Source organism: Perca flavescens, chromosome 13 (assembly GCF_004354835.1).
Source record: "Perca flavescens isolate YP-PL-M2 chromosome 13, PFLA_1.0, whole genome shotgun sequence".
Taxonomy (NCBI): Eukaryota; Metazoa; Chordata; class Actinopteri; order Perciformes; family Percidae; genus Perca; species Perca flavescens.
This window is the reverse complement of record NC_041343.1, coordinates 1139493-1153161: the sequence shown is the minus strand read 5'-3', so window position 1 is coordinate 1153161 and position 13669 is coordinate 1139493. Positions and strand designations below refer to the sequence as shown.

At 42.7% G+C, this 13669-nt stretch overlaps 1 long non-coding RNA gene across 1 annotated transcript; it reads right to left on the bottom strand.

The window, feature by feature from the left end:
• Positions 1-1279: 1279 nt before the first annotated feature.
• On the bottom strand, positions 1280-5269 carry LOC114566715 (uncharacterized). The gene is made up of 4 exons (XR_003694086.1): positions 4905-5269; positions 4446-4642; positions 1626-1699; positions 1280-1321 (listed from the first exon to the last, which is right to left on the bottom strand). It is a non-coding gene; the product is annotated as an uncharacterized LOC114566715 (long non-coding RNA).
• Between the last annotated feature and the right edge of the window lie 8400 nt (positions 5270-13669).

Genomic DNA, 13669 nt, shown 5'->3' with positions numbered 1-13669 from the left:
AAAAATGATCTGATAATACCAGATTCTGCGGAAATATTATTAAATCCTCAATTTCAATACCATATGCCAGCACAAGGTTGAGGGTGTGGTTAAAACAGTGCGTCGCCTTGTGCACACTCTGACTGAAACCGATTGAATCCAGTAATGAGTTGAAAGCAGTACTAAGGCTATCATTGTCAACGTCCACATGGATATTAAAATCACCTACAATAAGTACTTTGTCTGATTTAAGGACTACACATGATAAAAACTCTGAGAATTCAGATAAAAATTCAGAATACGGACCTGGAGCTCGGTAGACAACAACAAATATAATTGGCTGTTCTGATTTCCGTGTTGGATGTTGAAGATTAAGAACAAGGCTTTCGAAAGAGTTATAATTTAGTTTGGGTTTAGGGTTAATTAACAGGCTTGAATCAAATATGGCTGCAACTCCCCCTCCTCGGCCTGAGCCTCTAGGAATTTGAGTGTTAATATGACTGGGAGGGGTGGCTTCATTTAGACTAACATATTCTTCATGGCCCAGCCAGGTTTCAGTAAGACAGAATAGATCAATTTGATTATCAGATATCAATTCATTTACTAGTACTGCTTTTGAAGACATAGATCTGATATTTAGTAATCCACATCTAATTTTCCTATCCTTTTCTATCATTGCAGTGGTAGTTTTAATTCCAATTAGGTTGTTAAGTATTGCCCCTCTATTCACCACTTTGTGTGGTCTGTTGTTGATTATAATTGGAATAGTACTAGTACTACATGTTACTGGAATAGTACTAGTACTACACGTTACTGGAATAATACTAGTACTACATGTTATCCTACAGAAAACATTTTCAGATTCATCCACTTGTATAGTGCTATCAGGATCAATACCTGGGGGACATGAATCTGTGATATTTTCAACATAATGTCAATACTTGCCTTTCAGTGTGGTCGTTATGTTGTCAGATAGCATCCTGGCTCCGTGCCGGTTTGGATGGAGGCCATCACGCTTCAGCAGGTTGGGCATCTCCCAGAACAAGTTGAAGTTGTCGACATAGGGAATGCCCAGGGAAGTGCAGAGTGGTTCCAGCCAGGTGTGGAGCCAGAACAGTCTGGACCATCTCTCCGCACCCTTCCTGTAGGTAGGTAGAGGCCCAGAGATGACAATCCGCTTACCTGTGCCCATCAGGGTGGTGATGAGAGTGGTGAAGTCTTCCTGGAGTGCTATTGACCGTCTCTCTCTGATGTCGTTTGTGCCCACATGCACGATGATGTTGTCGACCTTGGCGTGGCGGGCGAGGATCCCGGGAAGTTTTTGCTTGCCGGGAAGTTTGTGCTTCATAAAAAATGAAAACACATCCTAGGCTTTGTAAGTTACCATCAACAATAAATGCAATGTTTTATGATGACAATATTTACAAACACCTCATATAACATTACACTGGACTTTACATTTTAACCAAATACATTCTAAAGCTCCATTTTACAGAGACAGACCAAAATATAGGCTGCGCTGCCACCCTGTGATAAAAGAATATAGCAGGCCTGACTGCAGCCTGCACAAAATAACTCCTGCCAGTTTAACGAGCGAATTACATACACTGTGGGAAAATACTCAAAAATTCAATATATAAACATACCTGAAAGAATGGGACACAAACACAGTGGCTCAGCATGAATGGAAAGTGAGGTCAGCTGTCCGCTCTCTCTCGAACTGGAAAGCAAGGTTCCATATTAATAGACTAGTTAGTCACGTAACCAGAGGTGTCAAGTAACGAAGTACAAATACTTCGTTACCTTACTTAAGTAGAAATTTTGGGTATCTATACTTTACTGGAGTAATTATTTTACAGCATACTTTTTACTTCTACTCCTTACATTTTCACGGAATTATCTGTACTTTCTACTCCTTACATTTTAAAAATAGCCTTGTTACTCATATTTCAGTTTTCATTCCGGCTCGTCATCGTTCAAAAAAAACACACACAAAAAACCCTATCCAAATCGCTCCATCCGGATAGGGTGAATTTGATTGTGGTTGGATGAGAAGTATAAACATATTTAGGTGCCACTTAAATGCCTGCGCTTCTCTCTGATGCTCCGAAAACGGACGTTAGAGGGAACTGAAACATCGCCGCACGGGACGCTAGTTAACACTACAGTTGGCAGCAGCTAACGTTAGCCTACGGTTAGCTAGCAGCTGGAGTAAACACGGTTAAAACGGACAGCTAAACGGTGTAAAGTGTGTCTGTATTTCACTGGAGAGGATTGTAACACCAGACTGTAGCTGCCGTTGTCTGAAAAACACAGACACAGAGATGTGTCACCTTTTTCAGCCCTTCTGAGTTTGCAGGTATGATTTTAATATTACATTATTATAATCATATGATTTTGTCCTAACGTTTTGGGGTTAAGCTGTTGTCCTTAATGGCATTTTCCCCCTTACATCAGGGGTCTTCAACGTTTTTTAAACCAAGGACCCCTTAACTTAAAGTGAGATGTAGCAGGGACCCCCTACTACATATTGTATGAAATTAAGTTGCATATTAAACTGGGCCTTCAATAACTGTTAGGGCAACCTAAAGCCTTCTTACATACCCTTTTTTCATAAGCTATTAAAATATTAATTGTTGGCATGATTTTATAAATCATATTTTAATGTTACATACTGTATGTGACATACTGTATGTGGCACAGTAAATCTAGGATTAACTGTATCTTTGGGCTGATATTTTAGGGACTACCTTACCTATAGGCCAGTAAGCCTATCATCAGTGGGAATTTATGTTTGCTAATAATATGATGGAATTATGTTAAGGCATTTTAATTTTAAAAGACTCAAAGATAATAAAAAGACTAAAAATTTACAATAATTTGGAGGGCCCCTGCAATGACTTTGAGGACCCCTTGTTGAAGATCTCTGCCTTACATTACTTTTACTTTTATACTTTAAGTAGTTTTGAAACCAGTACTTTTACACTTTTACTTAAGTAAAAAGCTTGAGTTGATACTTCAACTTCTACAAAAGTCTTTTCAAACCCTAGTATCGATACTTCTACTTGAGTAATGAATGTGAATACTTTTGACACCTCTGCACGTAACGTTACAGTAACGTTACACCTCAGAAATTGTTAGCAGCTAGCCAAAATGCTGTTTGTTATCTCACATTAAATGAACAATTGCTTATAGAGCAATATGACTACGTATCTTACCATCCTTTCTTTTAACAATCAATATTAATAGTAAATGCTGACAATTTTTACACATCATGAAATTTAGACTACATTTATTGCTTAATATGTGTCAGACCGTCAAACCAACTTAGGCGCGGCGTGAAATTCCCAGCTACTGTGGATCACCCATAATGCACCACATTTAGCACAAGAGTAACTTCTGCTGCAAATCATCAACAAATTGAAATACTAACCCAGAAGAAGAACCATGGTTGTCAGTCACAAGTTTACTAGGAATTTAACCATAAACATTAAGTTAATTATTTACACTTTTACATTAGCATTTACATTTTTAAGACACATGTATGCCACACTAAATACGCACATTTTGGGTAAAGACCTGCTCTATAAAAGCTTGAGTATCACTTCATACAGTAGAAGCACTTCTCCTGTTTATTGCCCAAATATGGTTTCAACATTTTTATTTATTGTTTGTAACCAACTAATAATAATAATAAAATATTTTATAATGTGTTGTATGATGACTCTGATTAAGGCCACAAGCCAACATACGTTGATCAACCAATTGTTAACAATGTTGCTGGCCTTTTCTTTTGGCTGCAGGCTAAATAAGACACTCCCAACTTACCAATTGGAACCTGCTAAATTGTTGATGAATGGAACACTGCCAAGCTACATGAAACAAAACAAACATCCAAAGCTCGAACAGAAACTACGACAACAAAAGGTGAAGCAGAAGTCATTCAATGAAAGGACAGCTAAGCAGCTTCCATTCATGTTAACTAATGACACAGTCAAGGTGGAAAATCCTGATGAGGACCGAGGAAGGACAAATCTTCAAAAGTAATTGCAGCAGTTTTCTAAAAACACAAGACTGTCCCAGAACAAGCCCATACTGACTCTGTGTGAACCAATAATAAGATGTTAAAGCAAGAAGTTGGTTAAAACAGCTGACACTGGTAGTTTGTTTAGTTTAGTTTACTGTTGAAATATTTGCCTCAAAGAAAGGGGATGTGATGATTAGGTGTAACTGCACAGAGTACCAGAGGGTGTCAGTAGTGGTTTGTTGAAAGACCAGACATGTGGTTTATGTAGGGATATTGGGACATGTGTTGTTGTTGTTGTTGTTGTTAACCTTCTATGATGAAAAACAAAACAGAGAATGTTCAAGAAAAGATGCAGCTCATTTCATGCACAACAATGAACAAAAGACTACTCACAGGAGAGGGAGGAGCTAATAGCTGAGCTCACTTCAATCTTACCTACCCAGGTAAACCTGGAGCTGCGCCATGGGGAGGTTGAACTCTGCTCAGGAGGATCAAACTGAACAAAGCACCACGACCTGACCGGATCTGAAGTCCTGCGTGCAGCCAGCTGGCTGGTGTTTTCTGTCATCTCTTTTACCGCTCTCTGTCAGAACATTCAATCCTGTCACTCTGAAAATTTTCCACCATCTGTCGTATCTGTAGCCAAAAAGAGCAACCCCACCTGTGACAATGACTACTGGCCTGTGGCATTCACATCTAAATGATTTATTAATAATGTAATAACAACAACTTATAACAATAATTTATTTTAAATGACAAAAACAACCACCAGATGGGAATATGGTATTTTACTATAACTTTGAATGCACCACGAGGCTCTCACTGCCTGTGTTGTTTTTCCGACAATGGCAGCTGCAGACTGTTACGTCTAAGCCTTTCTCAATTCCCAAATTTGTACCTCCTCGACTCCTCGATCCTCGATCCACTTGTGACCAGGAAATCGTTCTCAGCGCGTCATGTTGAAGGATGTCCCAATACCTAAAATGCACATCGCTGACGGAGGATCGAGCATCAAGGACACCCGGAGGAGGAGTTGAAATCGAGGATACACTGTGTATCCTCTGCGGAAGACTTTTCACCCGTGGCATGTCAACAAAGAGGCCAGAGCAAGAGGCGGAGAGAGGGAGAGAGAGAGAGAGAGAGAGAGAGAGAGAGAGAGAGAGAGAAAAGGGGAGAGAGCGATAAAGAAAAGGGGAGAGAGAGAGAGTGATAATCGGATCGGGCTGGTCAGATCATACAAATTAATATTAAAGTGATGGTTCAGAGTAATTTCACCCTAGGGTCCTTTGCACCATGACCTCGAGCCAAACACCCCCCCAGAAGCTTTTTTCACCTGGGTCGAACATTGGGAGAGTTAGCGTAGTGTTATCAGCTGAATAGCTTAGCGCAGGGGCTAATAGACCCAGGTTTGTATCTCGTAAATTACCCCACTAATAATGCCCAAAATGATACCAAACGTCTACACTAGTACAAATAGGTTATGTACTCATAAAACAATGGATTGTAAAGTTTGTAAGTACACCAGAAGTTTATGTAAATAACACTTGCCTGTTGGCTTCTCGTCTCTGCTGCTGCTGCTGCTGCTGCTGCTGATGATACTACCCGGCAGTAAGAGTGCTTAGGGCCAACACCGAAAAGAGATACAACAAAAATATATATTGTAATTAGCTGATAACGCTACTCTACGCTAACTCTCCCAATGTTCGACCCAGGTGAAAAAAAAAAGCTTCTGGGGGGTTGTTTGGCTCGAGGTCATGGTGCAAAGGACCCTTGGGTGAAATTACTCCGAACCATCACTTTAATAGTGGGTGGGTGAAATAATACACAATCAACGAGGAAAATATTATTAACGTTCTCTAAAATGTGAACAAAGCAGAGCTCTGTTTGACAGACAGCTTCATTTGTAAGATCGTCCGAGAGACGCTCGAGAGACAGCTGCTTAACTTCATTACTATTATTTCAGAATCTTAAAATCTAGTTGTGTTTCTTCTGTAAGGTTTAGAACTACAGTTAGTTTTGCTGCTTAAATGTCCGACGATATCAGCTGCACGTACATTTCTGCATGCATGGAAACGTTTACAAGCAGCCTCTCTAATCATTAAAGTAAGCTAAATTGTTACACTCATAGGCTACATCAATACAATACATCATTTAAAAAATCAACGGAGCCTATGCCTATGGGGACTTCCGAGGACCAGTTAAATGTCCATGCGGGTCTCCAAATCAGAGAAAATATTTCTTTCAAGTGGGTGAAAGGTGGAAGATGTTAAGCTTATAGGCGGATTCGGATAAAGAGCCGATCCACGCATTAATAATAGAGTGCGTTTGTGTGTGTGTGTGTGTGTGTGTGTGTGTGTGTATAGGCCTCGCCTTTATATTTGTATAGTTCTTTTCATACAAACATTTGTAGTGTTTTACACTATAGCCATACTGTCTATGTCCATCCATCCATCCATCCATCTTCTTCCGCTTATCCAGTGTCGGGTCGCGGAAGGAGCAGCTCCAGCAGGGGACCCCAAACTTCCCTTTCCCGAGCAACATTAACCAGCTTCGACTGGGGGATTCCGAGGTGTTCCCAGGCCAGGTTGGAGATATAATCCCTCCACCTAGTCCTGGGTCTTCCCCGAGGCCTCCTCCCAGCTGGACGTGCCTGGAACACCTCCCTAGGGAGGCGCCCAGGGGGCATCCTTACCAGATGCCCGAACCACCTCAACTGGCTCCTTTCGACGCAAAGGAGCAGCGGCTCTACTCCGAGCTCCTCACGGATGACTGAGCTTCTCACCCTATCTCTAAGGGAGACGCCAGCCACCCTCCTGAGGAAACCCATTTCGGCCGCTTGTACCCTGGATCTCGTTCTTTCGGTCATGACCCAGCCTTCATGACCATAGGTGAGGGTAGGAACGAAAACTGACCGGTAGATCGAGAGCTTTGCCTTCTGGCTCAGCTCTCTTTTCGTCACAACGGTGCGATAGATTGAATGTAATACCGCACCCGCTGCGCCCGATTCTCCGACCAATCTCCCGCCTCCATTGTCCCTCACTCATGAACAAAACCCCAAGGTACTTGAACTCCCTCACTTGGGGTAAGGACTCATTCCCTACCTGGAGAAGGCATTCCATCGGTTTCCTGCTGAGAACCATGGCCTCCGATTTAGAGGTGCTGATAAAAAACAAAAACTTAAAAAAAAAAAAACGGCCGAAAAATCGCCACACGCTGGGCGCGAACCCGGCCTTCCCGGGTGAAAGTCCTGTGTTTCACCCATCCGTAAATTGACTTGCAATGTAGGTCAATGGCGGCCGATTTGCGTTGATATACACGCAAAAATGCAATTATGCGTCTTGATAACACGCAAAAACGGAATACAAATTGGCGTTTCATACATACGCCAATTCATGAGATCAGTCTGGATGATGACACTGTCATCATGGACACCACCAACTCCCAGGGATAGTTAAAATCTGAAATGGACATTTTTTACCTCCAAAACAAAGGAGTTGGTTGTTGTCTTGGTCCTTTCACAATGGGTATGTGAACTGTACACCCACTGATGTTCTGCTCAAATGAAGTTCCTAATGTATAAATTCAATTCAATTCAATTTTATTTATAGTATCAAATCATAAGAGTTATCTCGAGACACTTTACAGATAGAGTAGGTCTAGACCACACTCTATAATTTACGAAGCCCCAACTATTCCAACAATTCCAGTAATTCCCTCATGAGCAAGCAGTGCGACAGTGGCGAGGAAAAACTCCCTCTTGGAAAGAAACCTCGGACAGACCCAGGCTCTTGGTAGGCGGTGTCTGACGGGCCGGTTGGGGATATGATGAACAGTGGCGATAATAGTCAAATTAATAATGGAACAGTGACTTCGAAGCAGCAGGGTTCAGCAGGACGCAGCATGACATTGCGGGGCACCACTGAGCTCAGCAGGGAGTGCAGCAGGACCACGGCAACAGCTGGAACCAGGATCTTGGTGCCAACGTTCTCCAAGGAAATACACTGGGGGGAAAAACATAAGGACTCCGGGGAGTAAACTCCCCAGAAGCTAGGATTAGTAACAAGCATTTCTGGGACGGGATGCACACAAATGGTAATAGAAATGGAGAGGAGAGAGCAGCTCAGTGTGTCAAAGGAAGGAAGGAAGTCCCCCGGCAGTCTAGAACTATAAAAGCGTAACTAAGAGAGACAGAACATAAGGAGGAATTCCATTGAGGGTTGGTTCCCTCAATGGAATTCCCATATTTGCCATATAAATCCAAAGTAGTTGTAGTTAAGGAATAAATGTGCTGTAATATATTGACAGCATTGGAGTTTAATTAAAAAGCGATTACAGTACTTCAAACTACTTCTATGTGGCAATGTTGCTTTGGCTATGTCCTTCACATAGGGACACTAGCTTCTTCATGACAGCGATCTGCTGGGAATGTTAATGTTAATCTATCTATTTCAAGAAAACCAGTGTAGATGTGGGATTGTGAAGTTTGCCTTGCTGTTTTTCTTCCTCGTCTAATATTACTCAGAATATTTCCATTAGCAGTTTGCCAGCTCTGTCTGAAGAATAGCTTTCTTAATGGGGAGATTGTGTGTGACCATGATTAAGCTGCATCATTGCTTTCTTTCGTATTATTTTTCAGCCCTTTAGGATTTGGGAATTGTTTAAGAAGATACTATTCTGTTTTCGCTCCCGTATGGCATGAGCACTGTGGACTCCTCAGAGGCTGAGTGAGGGTATCAAGGAAACAGGACTTATCTCAAAATTTTCTTAAAAATTATTTTTTGGGCTTTTTTGCTTTTAATCGATACGACAGCTAGGTGAGAAAGGGGAGAGAGAGGGGGAAGACATGCAGGAAATTGTCGGACTCGAACCCTGGACCTGGACGTACAGACATTTTTTTAAGTGCCCAAAATCAACTGGAAGAGAAGACCTGTTTGGCCAATTATCTGCCAAGTAAGTAGACCACTACTTATTTTCCTTCCTATATTGCCTCAAATCTAATTGTGTGAATCGCCCAAATTACTAAATAAGTTGTTTTCTGTCTATCCTACTGTCTACTTTATTCCCTTAAAATGCTCATATTTAATGCTGTCTTTTTTTAAACTTTATTCTTGCACTGCTATATAGTTTTTACATATATTACTATGTCTACATTCCTTGCACTATTGGAATTATTTGCACTACCACCATGACACACATTCTCATAAAGAACCTTACCTGCCCTGTCCCTGCAAGCTTCTCATGCTTATACATCCCTTAGTACATTCATGTGGATTATTATTATTATTATTTAGTATCTTTTCTTTTATTGTCCATATTATTCATGTGGATTTTTTGTGTTTGTTATTTGTTATTTTATCATCCGGTTTATCAGGGCTCTCAAGGTTTGAACAGAGTTCAGAGGGAGATTTTGGTGGCAGGGGTTTGGGTGGGGACGGAGTCTGATCTGATTAATGACACATAAATTCGTACAAATATTTTTTTTTTTATTTATTTATTTCTTTGTGTGTGTGTGTGTGTGTGTGTGTGTGTGTGTGTGTGTGTGTGTAATAATTAATTACTTAATTAATTACTATGCATTGTCTGGATAAAATATAATGAAATGGGGGGCCGGGAGGTTGTGCGGTAAAAATAAAAGGACAGAATAAACTAAAAATATTCCAAATTATTATGGGTACTGTTATAAAAGTATTATGGGTAGGCCTATTATAAAATGGGTATCTTTATAAAAATATAAAACTGTCAGAGTAGCCCTGCAGCCAATTCAACTTGTAGCTATAATTATAATAATAAAAATAATAATAATAATAATAATAATAGGCGCAAAAGCTACCCAGTGTTTCCTCTATGTTGATTTCTGCTGCCACAGTATCAGAAATAGGGCAGAAGCACAACAGGGTTTCCGCTATGTAGAACATGTAGTATATAAAGTCATAATTCCACGACTCTACAGAGCTGTGTGCTCTACTGAACTCAAGCGAACTGTCATCCACTCTCTCTCCCCTCAACTGGAACAGTGACAGGACGTCATCACTCACAAAGTCATGGCAACCAGATAAACAACAGCTGCGGTGAGTTGCTCAAAAACTTTCTTTTTAGTAAATCTGTGTACACAAAGAATGTTGTCAATGCTTTCGTTCGTGTGTAGAGCCCCTGGTGATACTTCAAGCATAGTTTCATGTTGTGTCGAGCCTTCTTAGTATTTCGAAAATAGCTATTTTGAGACTAGCATAAAAGTGCCCCTAGCACTCCCATTCAAAAGGCCATTTGACCCAAAAACGAGAATATGATCAATCTTAAAAGTGGCGATTCGGTCCTAAATATGCTTTTAAACTAAAGTTTGATTCACGTACATTCACAAAAATACCCTAGGATGCATTTTGGCGAGAGGTACGCTTTAACAGTCACAAACTCCACCAGCAGTTAGGAGTTAGTTGGATACAAGCATCTCATTTCTGCACAAGTCAGTGTTAACACAGCCTACCTCCACTAGTCTTTCCACAACAACAAAAACACAGTAGTCTCTGAACTCGCGTTGGGAGTTTCGTTGAAGTTGGATGCAGTCCAGTTTGTTGTCTAATGAGCGGACACTTGCAAGTAGGATTGATGGAACAGGTGGCCGGCTAGCGTTAGCTTTCCACCTAGCTAGCTAGGTTATACGCAGCCCCCGTTCGCCGCTGAGGATGTCCCCCCCATGATCACCCGCTCCGGCCGCTGCCCGCTCCGGCCGGTCTGATTGCCCGCTCCAGCCGCTGCCCGCTCCTGCCGGTCTGATTGCTGGGGCTCCGGCCACCGCGGCTGCTCGCTCCGGCAACCGCTGCTGCCCGCTCCGGCCACCGCTGGTCAAACTAACGTACAGCGGGCTGCAGCAACCTCTTATTTCCGAACATTCATCTCTCCCCCGTCCCCAGAGGGCCGGTGGTCTACAAAATTTCCCGGTATATTTTTTTGTCCCACTCCACCGCAGATTCCATCTGTAATAAAGTTTCCTGCATATTCTCCGATCTGTACCAATGTATCCCGGTGGTACACATGTGTGGCAGTTTGAATGCACATAATTTTTGTAAAAGTTCTCTTTTCAAAAGACGGAGCCTGTTAGCGATGCTTCAAGATGGCTGACACTCGTTTTGCCTCGGGAATACTCGGGGAAAGACAATAGTCCAACCCCCTATGGGCGGGTTGGAAGAATGCGGAAGTAGCTCCTAATACTGGCTGTAGTCCTTTGCCTCTGGGCAAAAATCTTCCGATAACGCAAAAATCGTCGTTTTACATCATCGGAAGATTTTTTACCCAGACCCAGAGATCTCTGGTCTCAAGGGGACATGAGGGAGGGGAGCACAGTCATTCAAAAATACTACCATGTTTCTGCTGATACAAAGCTTAATGCTAAATCGGTGAAGTATCCCTTTAAGCTACTGGGACCTTGAATTTCCCCTTGGGAATCAATAAAGTATCTATCTATCTATATATCTATACCCCTAGATGGTGTAGATTGGTGGCCTATTGGATCATCTTGGAGTGGGGCTTACGAGGTGAGTCCTGCCCAGTTGTGTGGTGACCACCATTAAGACCAAGTACCCCTCCCCTCTGGGAGGTCGGTCGACGAAGACCCTGAACGGCTGCACGTCAGCGGAGGTTCTGGAACACTGGTCAGCTCTGGCTTGGGACCGTTGAACAGCACAGGCTCGCTGCAAAGCACAAGCTCGGGGCCGCTGCACAGCACCAGCTCTGGCTCACTGGACAGTACGGGCTCGGGGCCACTGAACAGTGAGGACTCAGGGCTGAAGAGTGGTTGAGTGTGGCAACCGGACCCATATCGACCACGTCCCCTCTTGCGGTTCCCTGGAAATATAGCCAGATGGGTCCCCTCAAAAGACTGCTTGTAGTTGGGGATATCTGCTGAACGGGTAGCTGATGAGCTGACAGACAGCAGGTCAGGGGAGCTGCTAGTTGCTCTACTGGGCTCCTTCCTTCCAGCTGGAAGGCTGGCTTCTTTGACCTCCTCAGTCTTTCCAGCAGACATGGCAAAATACTGAAACAAAGTCATATAAGTCTCTGGCTCTCCTCCAGGTAGAGAGACAGGACTGGGCAAAGCCGGCAAAGGGGCAGGCCGGGTCAAAAACAAAGAACCTGTAGCCAAAAGATAGGTCGGGAATCTGAAGTGGAGCTTTGGTGGCCAACAGACTTGGAAGAACATATTCCCTTAGCAGATGAATGAGCTGGAGTGGAAAGGAAGTGTTTAGCCCAGTCAGGAATAGAGTCCTTAAACCAGGGCTTTTCTGACATATTATCTCGAGCAAATGACACAATTGCCTCCTTCTGGCAATCACTGTCAGCCTCCTTCCACATTGTCTTCAGCTCTTTCAGGTCAAACATTAAATCACACAGTTCAACAGACATAGTCTCTGCCTCTCCTCTAGGTGAAGAAACGGCAGGCCTTGGAGAAGCAGGCAAAGGGGCAGACCGGAAAACCGGCAGGCTGGTGGGTGATTCATTAAGAAAACAATCTAATCTCTTCTTGATAACGTCAAGGTGGGGAACAAAATGGCTCACCCAAGGTCTCTCATCAAACCACTGCTGCTGCGAGGAAATCCTCTCCAGAATAGGCACGCAGCTGTGGCCTAGATCTCAAAAGAGACGCCTCTCTGCTGGGTCCATGACTGGTCAGGTAATTCTGTCAAGGTTTCAGGGAATTAAGGACCCAAGTGCAGAGACGGCAGACACACGAGTAAGCTCAAGGATTTACTTTAATGAAATCCAACAAACAAAAGGTGTCCTGGAACAGCAGGCAAAATACAAAAACAGGAACAGGCAGAATCCCAAAAATCAGGGACAGGCAGAATCCCAAAACAGGAATAGCAGGGAACAGGAATAACGAGGAAAACTGGTGGACTAACACACAGAACTCCAAAACAGAAATAATGTCCTGACAACAGACAATGGAAACACACAGACTAAATACAAGAGGTTACGAGCAAACAAGGAACAGGTGATAAAACAGGTGAAACACATAAGACAATCACAAGGGTGGGAAAACTAAAGACAGGAAGTAAGACAAGACAAGGGAGAAAACAGAGATTTCAAAATAAAACAGGAAACAGAAAACAAACAACCATGACAAATATTATATCAAAACAATGGATTGAGGGACTGTCGTCCACAACAAACAACAAAGCTTCACTGTCACTTGAATTGAGATGTGGATTGTTTTAACAACTCTGACTTGTCAAGCCTGGGCACAGGGGCAATGTTCTTTAGAAGCTTTTTCCGACGAGGTGGAGGTCAGGCCCAATCTTCAAGGTTACTCTCTTCCCTCATCTTCAGAGTGTGGTCCATGAGGTCTTGGTGGAATGGCTGACATTCCAAAAATCACTCAACTTCACTTTCAGGTCTTATTCAGATAATTTTAGAATAGCAGAGACGTTTGTAGAAGGTGCAGGTCTTTACCTTCCTTTGTTTTGGCCTGTTCCTTGCCAACATTGGCGTTGTGATCTATGACCGCAAGTTGTGTTCTGGCCAGCATTGCATCATACGAAAAGTGAAGCCTTTTCTGGGTATACTTCTGCATTTTTTCCAGGACAATACATTTTAAAGCCCGGTATGCTGGGGATTCCACTGTCATCCACCTTTTCCTCCGTTGTTCATTGTCTGTCATAGGGGCATGAT